Source organism: Etheostoma cragini, chromosome 11 (assembly GCF_013103735.1).
Source record: "Etheostoma cragini isolate CJK2018 chromosome 11, CSU_Ecrag_1.0, whole genome shotgun sequence".
Lineage (NCBI taxonomy): Eukaryota > Metazoa > Chordata > Actinopteri > Perciformes > Percidae > Etheostoma > Etheostoma cragini.
This window is the reverse complement of record NC_048417.1, coordinates 18,578,157-18,598,140: the sequence shown is the minus strand read 5'-3', so window position 1 is coordinate 18,598,140 and position 19,984 is coordinate 18,578,157. Positions and strand designations below refer to the sequence as shown.

Below are 19,984 nucleotides of genomic sequence, written 5' to 3'. Positions count from 1 at the left end.
CACACACACACACACACACACACACACACACACACACACACACATACACACACACACACACACACACACACACATATAGAAACACACACACACGCACAAACACACAAACACACTCACACACATAGAAACAAACACGCACGTGCGAGCCCTGCCATTTAAGGAGTAGTTAAAACTAGCCGACTACACTCTGCATCCCTCGGCTCTCTTGGGAAATATGCTGTTTTGTGTGTGTGCATGAGTTTGTGTATGCAGACAAATAGTAAGCCTAAGTGTTCATCTTTTTCCGTCCTTGTATTTTTGTTTACCAGTTATACTTTCCCTAGAAGACACAGCACATAAATGGATTGTGAATGGTTTGCAATGAAGCTGCCCATGGTCAACATTCAACATTTTATCTTTCAAACTTCAAAATTCACACTTCAGTTGTGTTAATGTTGCCTCTGAATTTTTCCCTTATGTGCCTTGAAAAGCATCTTAAATTGCATTTATTTGCTCCATTGAAATGCAAGGGGTTACCAAAGATTTTGTATAAACAGCAATTATTCAACCAACTTGTCAGTAGATTCACTGGCAACAGGTGTATTTTATGTAGAAAACAGAGGATGTTAGCAACAGCTAAAGGCCTGGTTATATCAGCTTGTGTTAAAACTGGATCTGTGTATTGCAAGTTGGGAATCCAGAGGAATATTATCCAAGAAACATCAAATTACTTGCTTCCAGTCCCAATAATCTTGAATTGAAATCAAAAGACAGCTCTGGCTATGTATTGATGATATAATGTGATAATGCAGAAATGCCAAAATGAGCGAACCTCCTTCTCCTTCTTTTTGGCAGAAGGGTGATCAATCCGTCCACTCGAAATTGTGCCGTCATCTGACCAGCTAATATGTTTCTAGTAGGTCTTCTTCTTTTTTTTTTTTTTTTATTACATATCAGTTTTTCTCCACTACTTGTGTCCATGTTGCCCTGAAGCTGGGTGATGTCATCTCGCATCCGTCTCCTCCTTGGCCCTTTATCATCCTGCTCAGATATGGAGATGGAAGGAGGTGGGTCAGATGGTGGATTGATGAATGTAGGAAGGATGGCGGTCGAGGACAGCTTAAAGCTCCGGTGATGGTGTAATGAGATAAGTGTGTGTGTGTGTGTGTGTGTGTGTGTGTGTGTGTGTATATTGTTTAGTTTGTGGGGTTGATGTGTAATGGGTGCTAAAGCCTAAACAAGCTTTGGAGCTTGACTGCCATTCCCTCGGGTGTATGGGTGGAATCCCATCAATCCCATCCCCCAGTTGCACGAATACACACAGGGGCACACACACACAGGTTATAAGGGTTAACCCCCTTACTCCTCGTCCTATTGTTACTATGGAGATGAGGGTGAGATGTCACTGGCCACAAGTTAAGCCAATACATTTCACACAGAGACATGGTGGCATATGTTAGGGTTAAAATTGAAACATGGAACCATGAACATGCAATAACAACATTCAGATTTGTCACCACATTTTAGAATGTGTTACACAGAAATTCATATTCATCATTTATATCCTTGGTGTTTGTTCTAACTTGTGTACTTATTTGGTATACATTACAATTACGCAAAGGAAGGAATGTAAGTGTTATTATTTTTCTGCAGTTACAGCAGCCTCTATGCCATGGATATTTGGTACTGACTGACAACATCTGTATATGCAATGTGATTGATCACTAAAAGACAATGAAAATATCACTTTGATTCCAATAGCCATACAGGCAGATAACAAGCTTAGGGCTGCCACATAACATCTAGTGTGCAATACAAACAGCACAATAGGTCTTCTCAAATGTCTCTAAGGGTAGATATGCAACGGTTTGTGGACAATGAAAAAGGCGAAGAAACAGCTTGTGTCAATATTCCTATAAACAGGGCTATGACTACTCCAGTCGGTAGCGCTCCACAGAAATCACACGTCTCATTAAGTGTATATTTCCAAATACAAAAAGAGAGGAACATTCAAATTCACGCTTGACTTCAAGTGAGTGAAAGAGAGATTTTACATGTCTACACTCCTCGTTAAGAGCGACTGAATGAGGGGCAACAGTAGAAATAGCTTCACGTTGTAGGTCACCAATGTTACCAACTAACATCAGTGTTTTTTGAAAAAAAGCAGTTTTTTGGACAACAGAGGAAGCAATGACGTGTGTCATGTTGTGTGAAGCAACTTTTATGATTAGTGTGCCATCTAGAATCCTGTCATATGTGGGTGGGCCTTCATGTGCCACTTCCTGGTGGAGAAGTCACAGCTTCTGCACTGGCAGCCCATGACATGTGTTCCGGCTAATGAAACCAGCAAACAGTCAGACCAAACCAGAGTTTACGGTATCGTCTGATACCATCTGGGACTGTCAGTGTGTAAAATTACACCAAGCTGGTTTAAACAGGTTTTCTGCAATGTAGGAAAAGTGTTTGAGCCATAGCGTGTGACTCCATATAGTTTTACTTTGGGGTTGAGAGTCTGCTGACTCCTCCAGCAGAATGCAACGTAATGTGTGTGTCTGTTGTAATAACAGATGAGGTTCCACTGGTGATGTGCTTGAAGAAGTGGAACGGTTCTCTTGGGGGACAAGATTCCTAGAAACACATCTTGGTTACTCCAGGTGTCAGGCAGTGCAGGTGTGTGTCTGCCTGTGTGTTAATACTCCACAGTTCCTTCCTGTCTGGCTGTAGAAATGCCTCCTGCACCTCCTCCTCATCTTTTTCTGTAATGGAGAGATGTTGAAATGCACCCACCACCCACTTTAGACTTGGCAGGAAACAGAATCTTGGCTAGAGTAGGGAAGAGAGATCATTGTACATACACACACACAGTCACAGACACATACGCACACATCTGAAGAGAATTTGGAAACATGGCAGCAAATTCAGGTCTTCCTCTTCATCGACCTGCTGTTCATTCTCACAGCACTCAACTTCAGTTCATCACCAGCAGTGTTTATGGATCTTTGTGAAGTCATTCCTTTTCCCCTCTTTTTTTTTTTTTGCCCGGAGGACTGAATGAACTTTCTGAGGTAGATCAGTCCCTCCTGGAGGATCTTTTCTGTAAATTTAACATTTATTTGTGTTTCTCACATACTGTATGATGTAATATATCATTGAATCACATACTAGTCTTATAGCCTAGGTGTTAAAATACCCTTAACATGATGAAAATAAACATACCAAGCAACATCTATAAAAGGAGCAGGAACATGAACATCATAGGAATATTATTGCAGTGTTATTGGACGACCATATGGCCACCATAAAGTCACTAATGAGTATGACTCATAACAAATTGTGACAACAGGAACATTATAACAATGTTTTATTTCCACTGAGAATAAATGGGACATTTGTCTGAAATGTGTGCTGCTTGCATATGAAATTCTGGGGTCAGATAAGAACTTTTGAGGTTATTTAGGGACACACTCTGATCCACAGTATTCATGGCTGCCGGACAACTGTGATCAGCTTTCCATTCTGACGTCTGTGTCCAAACATCCACTCCTGGCTGGGTGTGTGCATGCACGCGTTTGTGTGTGTGTGTGTTGGCCTGGTGTTTGGTGGTGGTGGTTTGTATGGACTTAGAAATTAATGTATTATGTACTGTGGGAATAAATCATATGCTTGTGTGTGTTGTTTGCCTGTTTTATGAATAGTTTATCATCCTTTATGATCCTGGACTTGAGGTGTTACAATGAGGTTGGTGCGTGTGTGTGTGTGTGTGGTTGTATGTGTTTAAGGGGTGTGTAGCGGGTTATGGTAGTTTGTTGGAAGGAAAGATAGTTTGCAAGGAATTTTGGAAGGCAGTTATGTAGTGCATTTTTGGCTTGGGGTCTGGCATATGTATGTGTGTGTATAGGAGGGATCTGGCAGTTTACTCCCTCCAGGACAAGGTTTATGCAAGCACTGCGAAGCAAGGTCAGATACCACCCTCCGTCCGGCTGTGTTCTGTTTAAACTGGAAACAATGGAACCACTGGGACAATCAAACTCTGCTCTTAAATGGGAAAAGCTTTAGGCTACTCTTTCCAGAGACACTACGCTGACTAGCATTCTCTCAGATACTTGATATTGTACAGCCACTAAATCTCTGATCTCAGACCTGTTTAGTCTTGCTCTTAAGTTTGACCATAAGAAACCGTGACAAAGAGGGAGTGAGGGAGAGAGAGAGAGAGAGAGAGAGAGAGAGAGAGAGAGAGAGAGAGAGAGAGAGAGAGAGAGAAAGCGAGAAGATGAGACATATCAACAGAGGCATGTTGTCATGGTAACATGCACAGGCCAGTCTGGAGCTTATCAGTATTAAATAATTCTTTTCTTGACAAAAGATGAAAGGGTTGATGTTTAGCAAAACGTTTGTGCTTGTAAAAGTGAAGTTTTCCCGACATCCTGTGTTCCAGATAATAAAATGCATGGAATTTAGTTATATAGGAATTTCAGAAACAAATGGGTCCCTAGTATAAATTATACTGTAGAGGCTAGTACAGGCTGCCGGTGTCCTTGGTGATGGTCTTGTTTGTTTACAGTTATTGCAATTAATGTCAGACCTAATGTGGTTATGATTTGTAGGCACATGACTATACTAGAGATGACTGTAATCTTGAACATTTCAATTACAAGTTAGTAAGATGGTAATATGCAGAAGATGCCAAAAGGCAAAAAAGCCAAACATCTATCTTTTGGGTAGACTGTGTGACTTTTTCTCTTAAAGAACAAATCCACTCTTGCTATGTAAGCAACTATTTTGAGCCCTTTTTCTATGTATCCCAGTGCCATTCGTGTCCAGAGACAGCTTGCCATTTACTTCCTCAGGGAGCCTGAATGTGCGTGTACCAGTATGCAAGAGAGTGTGAGCGTCTCAATAGGAAAACTCTAAAGAGAAGCCCAGTGTGAGGATAAAGTGTGTTTTGCTGGCTCTTAGTGTAAGGTGCTTATCACAACCACCTGCTGGTAACAATTTATAGTCAACTGCTTTAAGTGTAGGCGTTACATTTGCCAGTACAATACACGAGTGGTCCCCAACATTTCTCATATTAAGGACCCCTACACTGACACTAATTGGACCACGGACCCCCATTTAATAAGATTTTGTCCCAGGGACCCTGATCTGACAGGTGTTATGCTTTTAGATGTTTTATTACAGAAAGTGTATAAAAAGACCAAAATGGTCATACATTGTGTCATTTTGTTACTAATGGATGGAATTATTCAAAATATATACGTTAGATATATAAATAAATGATTCCTCTTTTTGCTGAGGGACGTCCTGGAACCCCCTCAACAACTTATGGGGGTTCTCAGAATCTGCAATAGGGATCTATAGTACACCATGACATCTGTGTAAGAAGAAGAGAAAGCATGACAGTGAAAAAGCATGCTCATATTTACAGCATCAACCATCATATAAACAACAAACCAACCTAAACCAGTAAAACACCGTGCTGGAAAAAGGCAGAACTGTTCAAAGTGAAAAAGGAAGAATGCAAATAGCGACTGTTATTCATATTTCCAAGCTAAGTTTAATGGAGCATTACAGCAATTTAGAATGCAGCTTCATTAAGTTGATGGACTTGCGAGAGTCAGAATCAAAAAAAGAAGTGTCAAAATCACAGAGTGAAGATTGAGTCAAGCCCCTAAAAAAACGGATCCTAAATTTCCCATATTGCCACTCAATAGCCTCTTCCCTGCCTAGAACGACCTCAGGTCTTCTCACTCCTCAACCCCAATGCGTAACACAGGCTTTCTGTTAAAAGAATGTAGTGTCTAAGCCCAAGCTTATGATTACATTATCATGTTTATTACCACAAAAGACAAAAACGCACATTCTCACAGGCGCAATAGTTAAGTACACTGAATGTCATGTGTACAGTCAAATTAGTGGAGTGCCTCTTTAGCAGAAAATGCTAATTAGCATATTACTTCAAAACATTGCAAATTACAATGTAAAATCGATAATTACACATTAATCAAACACAGATGGACATCTAATAATAGAAGATGGGTTTCGATACTGCATCATCTCATTTAACTGGCACAAAAAGTTATTTCTCTTGGAATACTAAAGCCCTCAGTGTCTTGCTCTGCTGCTGTGCATCACTGTCATCTCTTTCATCTTTCGTTTTCTCCTTCTTTTTCAATACTCTCATCCCTGTCTTTGAGTGATGTTTGTCCTCTTGAAAGAGACTTCTTGGGAATGATTGCAGCCACTTCTCCATTCAGTTCCCCATTCATTCTCTTCATCAGTCCTCAGACAGCTGGCCGAGGTCCAAACTCATCTCGAGCTCCCTCGGCCCAGTCCTGCCAGCTCTATTAAAACACCATTGGTCATCATGCTGTTGTCTGGCACAGGCTGCATATCTCTGCCATCAGGAACCCTCGTAGAATGCCCAATAATAGTCTTTTGTTGAAACTGGGAAAAAAAACAGCCTTGCAGCTTGACCATTATCTATTTTTAAGGTAATGTCTTTCACACAGTGACGCCTTCAGTTAAATAATGAGTAGTATTTTTTTGTCTTACTATTTGCACCCATGGAAAAAGTATTGTTTGCACTGTATTTACTGCCATCATCATCTTTTTATCAAACAAAAAGTTTTTGTCACAACTAGAATTAAATACATTTATTGCCTCATTGTCACCATCATGATTACCCCGATTATATCTCCTGGCTCATTGTGTACTCAGTTTTGTTCTTCCTTTTGAAGCATTGTCTTTTGACGTTTCACTTTTCTGTGTCGCTTTCATAAGATATGTCTTTGCTTCCTTCTCTGCTTGTGAACAGTTTATCCTGTGGTTTAACGCAGTCTTTTAGTTTGTTAATGAGGCTTTTTAATTCATACTAGGAACCTCCCTTCCACTGCCAAAATGGCAGAATCGTGTTCATGTAAAAATCAGTCTGCATACAGACCAGGGACGAACGACACGGGTTATTCTCCAGTATCGTCATAATATTATTATAAAATATGTTTCTGATGTCTTTCTCTTCTATCTGTATCCAAGCAAAGGCTATCTATTAAGACATAACAATTAGTATCAAATCCCTATACAAGCACCGATAATAGCCAGACATAGAGGATTAGAAACTGTGTGTGTGTGTGTGTGTGTGTGTGTGTGTGTGTGTGTGTGTGTGTGTGTGTGTGCATGCATGCATGTGACATGGTTGTCAATATTTCATTCACTTGAATTTACCATTTTTATATACAGGGATTGACGGTTTCCAGCCTCATAGCCACACTGTTTAAATACATGTGGAAGTTGAGTTATTTGGACTTTAAGGGGTTAAACAAAACGTTCTTAAGAAATGCTGCGCGTACATAGGAATCAGTAAAGAAAGTATGCATTATTACTACTGAAGTGAGGATGGAATGTTTAAAATAGTAATTAAGTCTTAAAATTAAAGATGCTGAATTGATTGTGTATTTTGCAGCTTTACAATTGTGTAATCAAATGGATGGTTCCAGTAGAGTTCCAGTATATAGACTCTGTCAGTATTGGCTCTTATTAAAGCTGCTAAAGATGTGTATTGTTATCTGCTAGTGCCTTATCATTCTGAAGCACAATAAGCTGCACAAGAGAAATCTCTTCCAGCCAGACAACACAAAAATATGAGATTCTTTATGTTTGGGAGGAAATCATTTTAGCTCATGAAAATTAAAGAGAAAGTTGACTACAAATTGATGCTTTTGATACCATAACCATCATTTGATTAAACTTTGAAAGAAGTGACACAAACCATTTGTCCCAACATGAATGTCATTTGTCACAGAACAACCTAAACAGCAGTGTCCTGTCGTGGCCTAGTTCCACCATCATACCATCATGTCCTAGAACTTTTGTCTCAGGCAATCAAGACTTAAACTATGCTAGGAGTGCAGCATTGAACAAAAGTCTTATGTGGATCATCTCAGTATTCCTTTTTTTTTTTTTTCTTCACAGTTTTCAAAGTGGCTGGCGATGGTTGGGTTGGCAGTATTAATCAACTGGGTGGAAATGTGTTGGGGAGCCACAGGAGATACTGGCAGAGTAGTAAAACTGGGACAGTGTCAGACCCTGCAGCCATGGCTTTTCCCCGTTTCCTCCCTGAAAAACACATTCTTTCATACATTAACCCCATTTCTCTCTTCATCAACACACTCCGCCTTTCTATCAAGCCCTCCTCCATGCGTCCTCTTTCTTGTTTGCCCCAGTCTTTCCAGTATCTTAGCTCCTTTCAGTTCAATTCTTCTTCTTTGTAATGTAAATATAAAAACTCTATTGCTAATTGTCTATTGTTGATATATAATTACAGGTAATATTAACAGATCCTGAGGAGTAAAGTAAAAATGAATGTATGTCAGTGCCAAAATAGGGAGGAAACCACCGTTTTAAATAAAGCTGGCAGTGTCTTACAAAAAAGAATTAAGAAATATATTTCAATATATAAATCAAATACAAAACAAAGTTCTTTATTTGTAGTTTTACGGGGCTGACAAACTGTGAAAGGAGGGTTACATAAGTCATCACCTGTGACGGTTCAGTATTTTTGACTCGCTTAACCAAGGCCATGGTTACACTTGATCTGGCGCATCTGGTCACAAAAGTCATTCAGAAGACAAGTTTGTGGCCGTGTTAGCTCAGCTGGTAGAGCAGGCGTACATATATAGAGGCGGCCGCCCCTCGACAAAGCGACCGCTGGTTCGAGTCTGACCTGCAGCCATGTGCGCCAAGTCATTCTTCCCCTTTCATGTCTTAATCTGTCCTTTGAAAATAAAGGCCCACAAAAAATTACCTTAACAAAATACAAGTGTAACCACGGCCTGAGTAACTACAGAAGCACCAAGTTGAAACGTGTAATTGCACAACACAGTTTTATTTTGTTATTGTTTAATACTTTCCAGCGATTATCACACACAGCAGCTTGAAGGCTTTCTCTTTCAGCTGAAGGAAGTAGGTATGTGGTTATCTAAAGTCACAAATTGGGGGGATTTACATTGTCTTAGTTCTGCAAGCCAGATCCACTTTGGTTCCTGTGATCAAATCTTGCAGTTAATAAATAACCAGACATCTGTTTTTTACTAGTTGGTCATAGCTCGTTTTTGCCAGCATAAAAACTCATCAGGAGCACTGGAGTCACACAATATATCTAGTTTTGTTTTCCCCCAGTGCCATCAGTTCATTGGAGCAACAGCTGTGTGTGTTTGTTTGTTTCCACCAGGTTTGACACAAATGCCTGAAGCACTGCATGTATAATTGCCATAGAGATTTACCTGTAGACCGGAAACAATCATTTCTAAAAGAAAATCCATTTTAGGAAAAACTCATGATCGTTACAGGAATTGTCAGTATATGCAACCATTCAAACATATAAAGACAATATTGTTTCATTCCCATTTTAACAAAAATGACTAAATAATAATGCACATAGATAAATCATCATATCACCAAAATCAATTTATATAAGCAATAATGGGCTTTTATGCTGACCGTAGTTATTGTACCACAGCGTTGTATGTATCTGCACATGTGCTAATTCAGGGTCCAACGCTAAGGTTCTTTTTTATTTGTTCGGTCTGGGGAAGAAAAAAAAAATACTTTCCCTAATTACATTTTTTCTGGCCCCTATACTATTTAGTTATGCAAGGAAAAACATTTGAGAAAACAAAAAAGTTTGAAAAAAATATCAACAACTATCAAAAAACAAGTCAACGTCCGTAAAGAAAACCCCCGTCAAAGGGTAAAAAAAACCTTTGAAAAAACTTCCAAAAATGGAAACAAAACGAAAAATATAAGAAGTCTAAAGCATCAAGCGCCAACTCAATTCTTGATTGGCCAACACCACATGTAAGTCACGATGATGCCCAAACGGGCAAGTGCATCGTTATATTTACTTGCCCTCGGCCATCGGGCCACCGTTATTTTTGAACCCTGAGACAAGTTTCCTCTCAAGAGACACTACTTTTCACTCTCTAATACCTGTCAGTTCACTGTAGTGGGAGGGCGCTTTGGTTACAGCCGTTGTTACCACGATTACCTAACACCAGCCCCTAACGCACAAACACTGGGGATGTGTGATGATTCCACCTTGTTTTTCTCCCCCTGCAGCCATGATGATACCAAAAATAGTCTGACATCCCCACCATGCCCCCCAGATGTCAAAGCTTCTTTCCAAAATGAGTAGCACACAAGCAACCTTCTCAAAGCAGTCCTCTGTTCAGCTGCATTTTAACATAACTTTGACAAAAATAAACTTAGACATGATGCCTACTTAATTGTCTGTTTTGCTTTGAAACTGTAACCCAAGTGATGCTGCAAGGTCCTGTAAAAGCATGAAATAGTTGTGCCTACACAAACTTCTGGAAAGAAAATCAGCAGTTATTTTTCTGCCTTTTTCAAACACCCCTAATAGATATTCTCAGTATACACTTTGAAGAGTGACTACTGGGGCAAAGAAAAATTACAATATTTTAGAGGATTTTCTTGTATTCTCGCTACTCTCACTGTGCGTTTACATATCGTTGTGAAGCTGGCAAGTCTTTAGTGTCTCACACTCAAGGGAAGAGACCCGGCTTTGTCTCTCCGAGGCTTGTTTTTTATTTATTTTGAGTACAGGATGTTTTGCTGTGGTGGTGTAAATTTAAGCTGTGATCCATCGCTGCGTCATAGTTCAAAAGTACACATTTGAAATATTCTTACTGCCCACAGTGGCTAATAGAGTAATCATCCTCAATACCATTCACAGAATTCACCAGTAAGTAGCCAGTGGCCCATGCCGATGATGATGACCCAGCCTGACGGGAAACTGTAAATTGGTTTTAAAATGTCAGTGTCCTGGGTTTTCCCCTGTCCATTGTCCAATGCATGATGGGAAAGGCTTGAGCTCCCCCTACATGTAGCATTCTTGGCCATGCCACAAACACTGATTCTACAACAGGTGTTTTGCCTTTGTTAGCTGATGGACAACACCTGCTGTGACATCACTGGTTGGCGTGTGGTCAGAGAAGTCTCCCCCGATAACAAAGCAGTCGAGCAGCTGTTTAGATGACTGATGAGTTCGGTTGAGTTTTTTGGGATTCAGTGCACTAGCGCAGTAGCTGAGGTTAACTTCAATATGACAACTAGGAGAAAACTAAATAAAAATATTCTCTATAAGCGATGAAACAGTGTACAATAGCCACTACCCTCTTCAATTTATCTACTGGCCATGCTCCAGTTCTGCTGTTGCTCTGTTTTAATAGTTCCTCTTTGTTCTCTGCACTGTCTTTCCCTCTTATTTTCTCTCCCTCTGGTTTTGAGTGACACTACAGTGCTTCTTTATATCTGCTGAATTCAGCTGCTGCAGCTTTAGACACACACACTCACACATATTCTCACACTTTTTAAGACATAAAACAATGTCAGCAGGAAGGCTTTTCCTGGCGGCCTGTTTTTCTGTGCATTGTATGATCTTGGTTGTATTAAAGGAAACACTTTGCAGTCACACCTATTCAGTCACGCTCTTCTATCGCCACCAGAAAATTGAATTTCTACCGCTGTTGTTCCCTGTGATGTCCCTGTCCCAGATAAGTCACTCTTATACATCACTCTGTACATGCATATACACACACATATTCATTTACACACATGCACACGGTAGTAGGCCAATGCTTTTGTTTTGTTGACAATTGCTAATACTGTAGCTGGTATTTCTGCTCATTTTTAATGAGTTCCAGATTGTCGGTTTCCATGCCAAAAAAGTAGTTAGTCTCTTCTCAAAAAACTTCCAATGTGCAGATGTGATGCTTTCCTTTGTCAAATATATTAATATATTGGAAATAGTAATGTTTTTAACTGTTTTGGGAAATAACGGTAATGTTTCACTACTGTCTGACACATAAAGGTGAATCAAAAAAATAATCAACGGCCCTAATCCATATATTTATCAATACTATTTGTTTGTTGCAGTTCTAATTCTGTTGTTTGTCAATCTGCATCCCAGCCATCAGAAGTGAATGAATGACTGAAGGAGTCCCCTCATCTAACACTATGCTGAAACCATGCAGCTAAACTGTGACTGATGCAAACAGTGTGTCTTTGTGGCGCCTCTAGCATTGAGCATGAAGTTATTTCATAATATTGACTTATAGTAGTGTGTTAACGTGGCCTTCACATGCATCAAACAGGAATCCTCGCTGTATCTGTCACAGTGCATTTCTTTTTTAGACAGCTTATGGTTAAATGTTTCCCTCTTTCTACATAGTTGTATGTTTTATTTCCATATGTGGGAGACAGCAATCAGCTTGATTGTGTGTATAAGTATAGTTCTGTGTATTCTCACTACGATAAAGTAAAGAATTTCTGCTGACTGACATTCCTGTTCGCAGACAGGCTACATTCCCAGCCACAAGCTGCACATGCTGTAAGAAACCACACTCTCTCGCTCTCCCTCTCTTTCTCTCTGTCTCTCTCTCTTCCTTCATCTCTCTCTCTCTCTCTCCCTCCCTGTCTCCCTCCCTTTCTCTCTTTCACCCTCTCTCTCTCACTTTCTCTGTCTCTCTCACACACACACACATTCAGAGGACAATGGTTTATGTCTAACGGGAAGATTTGTGGCAGACACAAAACACTCCCGCTCACCGGACTGATTGAGCAGTCTGTAACAACAGATGGCTCTGAACCCTGCAGATGTTTGCGTGTGTTGCTGTTGTCAATTGTGAATAAAGAGTACTTGTTTTCCATAATTGAGTCTTATGACTGGCGTGTTGCTCATGAGGCACACACACACATGCAAATAGCGATTGATTTGGTTTTGATGGGTTTTCCAATAGTATTTTCTTTTGCACTGACACACACCAATGGACACTGATCTGTGTGTGTGAGAGAGTGAGAGTGTGGAGCCAGTCTGGTGTCTGTTTGCATTGCTGAGGCTTCCCTGTATGCGGTATGTGAGCTGCCAATGTGTGTGTGTGTGTGTGTGTGTGTGTGTGTGTGTGTGTGTGTGAGTGTGTGTCCTTGGCCACTTCTGTTTGACCTGCCATCTGAATGAGGTATTTGACAGCACCGTCCCAGAAAAAGCACAGTGCAATATGATGAACTAAACCAATTTAATATTGATAATGATAAGCGTCTCTACCTGTGGAGAACATTTTAGTTCACTGAAAGTTGGGAACAGAGCAAGGATTTAATGTTCTGCTTCAGAACACCATTGTGTTGTTTTTAAACCTCTACAGCATATATGACTAATCAATATCAGGCTTGGTTACTTGCTAGAATTAATGAATTGTTATGAATTAACGATAAGGTGATGAACCATCACCTTATCGTGGTGGAGAGGTTTGTGTGTCCCTATGACCCTGAGCTCTGTTTTGTCTGCAGCTGTGTGCTCCTGGTAGGGTCTTACATGGCAAAGTGGTTTCAGGTGAGGGGCCAGAAAAAGAATGGTTCAAAAACCCTATGAGTGAGCAAGGCAGAGAGGGAGTGACCCTGCCTGGAGGAAGCCCGGGGCCCCCGTCTGGAAGTGGGCGCCGACGGAGGACTCGTCAGCAAGCGCCTGATTGCTGGGTTTACCACGAAGCCCGGTCGGGCACAGCCGAAGAAGCTACATGGCACCCTCCATCCCTTGGACCCACCACCTTTGGGAGGAACTGCTGGGGTCGGGTGCGCTGCCACATGGGTGGCAGTGAAGGTCAGGGGCCTCGACGGACCAAACCCGGGTGGCAGAGGCTCGCTCTGGGGACATGGAACGTTACCTCTCTGTGGGGAAAGGAGCCGGAACATGTGCGGGAGGTGGAGCGCTACCAGTTAGATCTGGTGGGGCTTACCTCTACGCATAGTCTCAGTTCTGGAACCATACTCCTGGATAGGGTTTGGACTCTGTCCTACTCCAAAGTTGCCCAGGATGTGATGCGCCGGGTGAGTGTGGGGATACACACAATCCCCCGGCTGAGCGCCGCAGCGTTGGAGTTTACCCCGGTGGACAAGATGGTTGTCTCCCTACCCCTGCGGGTGACTCTTGTTTGTGCATATGCACCAAACAAGAGTTTGGAGTGTTCGACCTTCTTGGAGACCTTGAATGGAGTCCTGTAAGGGGCTCCAGTAGGGGACTCCATAGTTCCGCTGGGGGACTTCAATACACACGTTGGCAATGATGGAGATCCTGACATTACATGAGCATATTACCCCCATTCTCCACTCACTGCACTGGCTTCCCATCTCCACCAGGATTGAGTTTAAGGTTTCCCTCCTCACACATCAATGGACATGCCCCCCCTTACCTCAAAGAACTTATCAAACCACCGAACCCGCTCCCTTCGCTCCACTCACTCAAACCTCCTCCACATTCCCAGAACCGGACTCAGGACAATGGGAGATAGTGCTGCTGCCCCACGTCTGTGGAATGCCCTCCCTGACACCTTGAGGGCACCTCAATCCACAGTGTGTTTTAAAAAAGGCCTTAAAACTTTTCTATTTAGCAAAGCTTTTGGTCCCCTTTAATGTTTTTTATCCTCTCTTCTAAGAATAGCTTTTTTTTCTTTATTTTCTTTTTTTTTTTTTGGTCTTTTTCTTTTTTTACCTGTAGCACTTTGAGATTTATTGATGAAAAGTGCATTATTAATAAAATGTGTTATTATTATTATTATTATCCTTGGAGAGGCGTGATTAGTAGGAAGGGCCTCCCTGATCTAAACCAGAGTGCTGATCTGTTGTTGGACTTCTGTGCTGTGAACACCATGTTCAAACATAGGGGTACTCGTAAGTGTACGTGGTACCAGAGCATCCTAGGCAAAGTTCAATGTTCGATTTTATAATCGTTTCATCTGATCTGAGGCTGTATGTTTTGGACACTCGGGTGAAGAGAGAGGCAGAGCTGTCAACTGATCACCATTTGGTGGTGAGTCAGGTCAGGGGATGGGGGAAGACTCTGGACAGACCTGGTAAGCCCAAACGCGTAGTGCGGGTAAATTGGGAACGTCTGGAGGAGGCCCCTGTCCAACTGACTTTCAACTCACACCTCCGGCGGAGCTTTTCGTGCATCCCTGTGGAGGCTGGGGGCATTAAACCTGTGTGGGTAATGTTCAAAGTTTCCATTGCTGAAGCTGCAGCGGGGAGCTGTGGTCTAAGGGTCTTAGGTGCCTCTCTTATACTAATTTGTTTCAACCCATTCAAATGTAGTTATCAGTAATTCCACTAAAAATAATGCCAGTGGAGTACAACTGGGTTTAAGTCAGTGTAATCTGATTCAGTCTACTTTAATTCACTGCCATCTAATCCTCCTCACTCCACTATAGTCTTGATATGTCTGGTATAATCCAGTTCCGTATAATCCATTAATTCAGTATTATCAGTTTTAGAACCGCATGATCCAGATCAGTTCAATAAATCCCATTTCAGTCCAGCATAATCTGGTTCAGACCAGCTCAGTTCATATGGTGAGGATGTGAATGTGTTTTTGGTCCCAGCGGAAAGACAAATGCTCTCAGTCCCTCTCTCTCTTTCCCTGCGTGAACGAGGTTATGATTGACCCGCTAAGTAGACAGATGGAGGAAGGTGTGTGCGTCTGCATGGGTCCGTCTGTACCAGCAGTGGCTTCCCTGGTTTTGTGGTTTTGGCCAGACTACTCGGACACACATACACACACACACACACACAAACACACACACACACACACACACAGAGTTTTATTTGTAGTTGTAGTTGTATTTGCTACACTCTACTTAGATGTCTGGCCACGGTCTGTCTACGATCCTCTTTACACGTGTGCATCGTAAACATACAGCTAATGTATACTGTGTGTATGTCAGAGAGTAAAAAATAATCCTTGTTGGTTGATTGCACCTCAGACTGACTGAACCCCAAATTTGGCTACAACCTACTCCTCATGCTGTATTTTTGGCAGCATGTGAGCGAACCCCCAAAGTTTTTGTTGCTGTCTGTTTGTTCAGGAAAAGGGTGTAGGTGCTCTAAAGAGACACGTAGGGTAACAACGAGAAATAAACAGAGAAAGGTAGAGAGACTTAAAGGTTTGGTTCAGCGACCTAAGCTCCCCTCTCTCTCTCTCTCTCTCTCTCTCTCTCTCTCTCTCTCTCTCTCTCGCTCCATGGGGTCTTGCAGCTGCTCCAAGTTGTCCTATTGTAAGGATATTAACAAGCAACTGCAGCCTAGTGATGACATCAACAACCCACCCAACAGAAAGGCACATATCCACTCACATGCACTGATGTTTACCTGTCAGTACGCCTGCACGATTAATTGTTTTATAATCACGATCTTAATTCCACCTGTTCACAATTTAATTTTTAAGTAACTTTTAATCTTTTTTTATGACTTTTATTCTCGTTTAAATTTATGAGCCGACTGCATCACAAATGCTACTACTTTCTCCTGAGTGTTTTACACATAAACTGTATAAAAAAGGTTTTAAAGCGCTCCCAAGCACTGCAATGCTCTCCCTTCTCTTCATTGAAGCCTCTACGTTTACAGGCTTGTGGTGATGCGCAATGTGCTATAGGTGCCTAAAAAATCTATGTTTGGTACTGCCAATTTGTTTGTTTTTTGTCGTGGTTCAAGTGTGCAATAAATATTAAACTTTTTGAGAAAAAATAATCGAGGCAGAGAATCGTGATATCAATTTTTAAGCTAAAAATTTGTGATTCATATTTTTCCCCGAATCGTGCAGGCCTACCTGTAATCTCTCCTGATTTCAATAATTGGACATTTCAAAACATGGGGAGAAACCTTGGTAGGACATACTCAAAGTGAGATCCTCCTCAAGGGCGATCTGTTGATGGGTCCCGAGAGTGGGCTGGTGGCTGATTGTCTCTGTTGTTAGATAGTGGAGGTCAACTCTGGATGAGAGATTCAGTTGGCTGCCTACAGAGTAGAAGGTGACTTGGTGTACAGGGAAGGTGTGATTTGTCAGTTGCCGTCAGCACCTATGAGGTGTTAGATGGCTCTGTGTAGAAGATATGTTGACTTTATTTAAACATCACTGTATCACTCATTAACACTTTAAACATCTCTTTTAGTTAGATTTGAACCTTACGCTGACCTCCATATCTTTGTTGTCTTCATGTGCCCCCTTCCTGGATCCTTCAGTCAGAGGGTCATCCTCAACATAAGCAACAACTTTAGGCTGGTTCTGTGTTCTATAAATTAATTCAACACACAAAGTCCTGTCTAAAGCATCTGGAGACAGCACTTTGTGTCCTATTCATAATTATTGTGTGTGGATTCAGTGTCAGATCAGCAATTATCAAAGGCCCTGTCCATGATGTTTTGGCTACTGCAGCACAGTTTGACAGTGTATTCACTACATGTCGTTTAGCGGACGCTTTTATCCAAAGCTACTTACAATTGCTATATATGTCGGAGGTTGCTGTCTTGCCCAGGGACACATTGGTTGAAGTATCGCAGTGGGAATTGAACCCAGATCTCCCACACCAAAGGCATGTGTCGTATCCACTGCGCCATCACCACCCATATTCAGCTCAGCAGACTCTTGTAATTTCTGCCCTGCATAAAAGCTGGCTATCGCCTCTGTCAAAATGGAGTAAAGACTTAACTGCCTTTCGCAATCACACACTTTTGTGAAGCAGGTTTTTCCTTTATGTCAGCCACAAAATCAAGTTTCAGATTAGAATGGATGTAGACAATGCCATCCCATGGCGATTATGTCGAACCAAGACGCCTGTACTGTTTTAGTTCAATACGAACATGCACCGTTCCACCCCTACTTTAGGCCAGCCTGCAGTGAGGATATGCGTGTTTTGATTGTAAGGATTTCTCTGGATTTAGTGTTTGAGGATTCACCCCTATCACCAGGCTGATTGGAAACGCATCCTCCAACCATCTGCTTGCTCCATCTGACACCCCAGTCCGCTCCATCCCTTCCCTTTCCTTTTTTATACACTTTATTCCTCACTTGCAACATTTCACTCTCCCACTCACCCTTCCATTAGGAAATCTTCCTCTTCTATATCTCCTGATGTGTTCTCTATAGGAGGTCTGCACATTATCCTGCAATTGACATACAGGGTGGTGTGTACAGTAATTGTCATTCCATATGAGCACACGGTATGCTTGGTTTCCCACGGAAGGCAAGAACAGTGTCATTAGTGCATTTTTTAACATTACTGAGGCAATGGAGAATGAAAGAGGTCCTGATTTTGGGGCATCATTTAACTATGTCTTCTTCTTCAGTATGCAAGTTACCCTCCAAGTACCATGTACTTTTATAAAATAGTAATTTTTGGACCAGTAAAGGAAAACGCCAACTTATTGGGAGTTAAGCTTATTCACTGTATCCCCCAGAGTCAGATAAGTTTGCACCCTTCTCATCTCCGTGCATGTTGTAACTCTGTCTGACGCACCCACCGCTAGCCTAGCTCACCACAGATCCTGGAGGTAACCGGCTCCAACTAGCCTGCTGCTCCCAATAAGTGACAAAATAACATGTTCCTATTGACATGTTGTGATTTGTAGTAACACAAATTGTGTGTATGAACTTATCTAACTCCGGGGGATACTGTGAATAAGCTAAAGTAACTCGGCGTGTTCCTTTAACCTCCGCACAAAACATTAGTTGTTTCTACATTAGACCTGAATATAAGCTCCAAAATATGCTTCTGTAGTCTGTCTTTAATGTAAAGAAAAGAAAGATATTCACAAAAAACATGTTAATTTGACTTTTTTCCAATTGTTCTTTCCCATAACAGAAAATTGTGAAACAAAGTCACTTGAGGGATATTGCATGAGGTAGGGAGGGATATATAGCATGCAACATAGAAGCAAACTCTTGTTTTATGTGAAACATATAGAGGGTTTTTAACTGACGTCCCGTTCTGGGCAATAACCCGGATGTGCAGCCATATTGGAGATACTCGGTGTATACAACTGTTGAGTGCACTTTGGATACTTTAAGTGAATGTGGCCATGTCAAAACAACAGACAAGCATCCAAGATGCGAAGGCATATAGGGAAGGACTTGGACCGTAAGAAAAGGCGCGATATTTTGAGAAATTACAATTTATTGGCGGTGAAGATCCCTACGAGTTGGCTCTCTCTTCCTAGATCCATGACAACCCGGTGATTCTTTCTTCAGTTCCATATCCCGATATAGCTAGTCAACGACCTGCTTTTCTCTCCGAGCCCAAACACAGCTGCAGACAATAAATCCTACCAAGGGCTGGAGGCCTATAGCCAGATGGAGTAGGGATGAGGGGAGACGCAGTACCAAGTCATTAACGGCCATTGTGTTGTGAAGGCCAAGATAAATAATGCAATAACATCTTTAACAACCTAACCTTAACTGTGTGACATCATTGCGATACTCAAGGTGTAGCCATTTTCTTTTTCATTTCTAAGAGCCCCAGTTTGCTATCTACACTATCTGAGTGCGTTTAAGCTTTGCCAACCACAAGAGCCTCCTTTCCTCAGACAACTTCTGGCATTCCTCTCCCTGGTGTTGAATAACTTTAGAAAGTTAATAAAACGTTTGGGATGTACTTCAGTGGCTGTGCAATGTTGTGATGTGGAGTATCTCCAAAACGGCAATCTCCGGTCTGATGACGCGTTGTAAAACCCCTCTATTAGTTATTGAGTGAATCATTTAATGCAAACATTGCCAGTGGACAGTAATTCAGAAAAGTGTTAACTTCATTCTCCATAATGTGCATTAATTTGCCAATAAACTCAGCAAGTTCAAATTGCTGGATGTTTTAGTTTGCTTTGATGTTCGTGCACATGTGACAGATGCCCTTCGTAGCATATTATCGTAGTATCAGCACTTTAATCCTCTTGTTCCTTATTATTCATGAATGTCTCTTATCTAGCTCCTTTTTAAATTGTAAAAAATTAATGTTTTCTTCTTTATAATTAATCATGTTCCTTTATTATAAACCCTTATCACGTTTTTTCGTTAACCATAACTCATATCAAGTTCCTGGTCTAGTGGAGTGCTTCCAAGAAAATTGAAGGATCACAGATCTGCAGCCTCTAGCCCTCCAGCCCTGCTTTAATG

At 41.5% G+C, this 19,984-nt stretch overlaps 1 protein-coding gene and 1 long non-coding RNA gene across 3 annotated transcripts in view; both read left to right on the top strand.

The window, feature by feature from the left end:
- The window catches only part of LOC117953537, a 19,395-nt gene extending 1,013 nt beyond the window's left edge, over positions 1 to 18,382 (top strand). Inside the window, exons 2-3 of the long non-coding RNA XR_004658635.1 lie at positions 7,491 to 7,495; positions 18,224 to 18,382. This is a non-coding gene — a long non-coding RNA (uncharacterized LOC117953537). The remainder of the gene's footprint in view (positions 1 to 7,490; positions 7,496 to 18,223) is intronic.
- Positions 1 to 19,984, top strand: part of LOC117953532 (E3 ubiquitin-protein ligase SH3RF3-like) — an 88,614-nt gene that overhangs the window by 5,685 nt on the left and 62,945 nt on the right. The window lies entirely within an intron of this gene.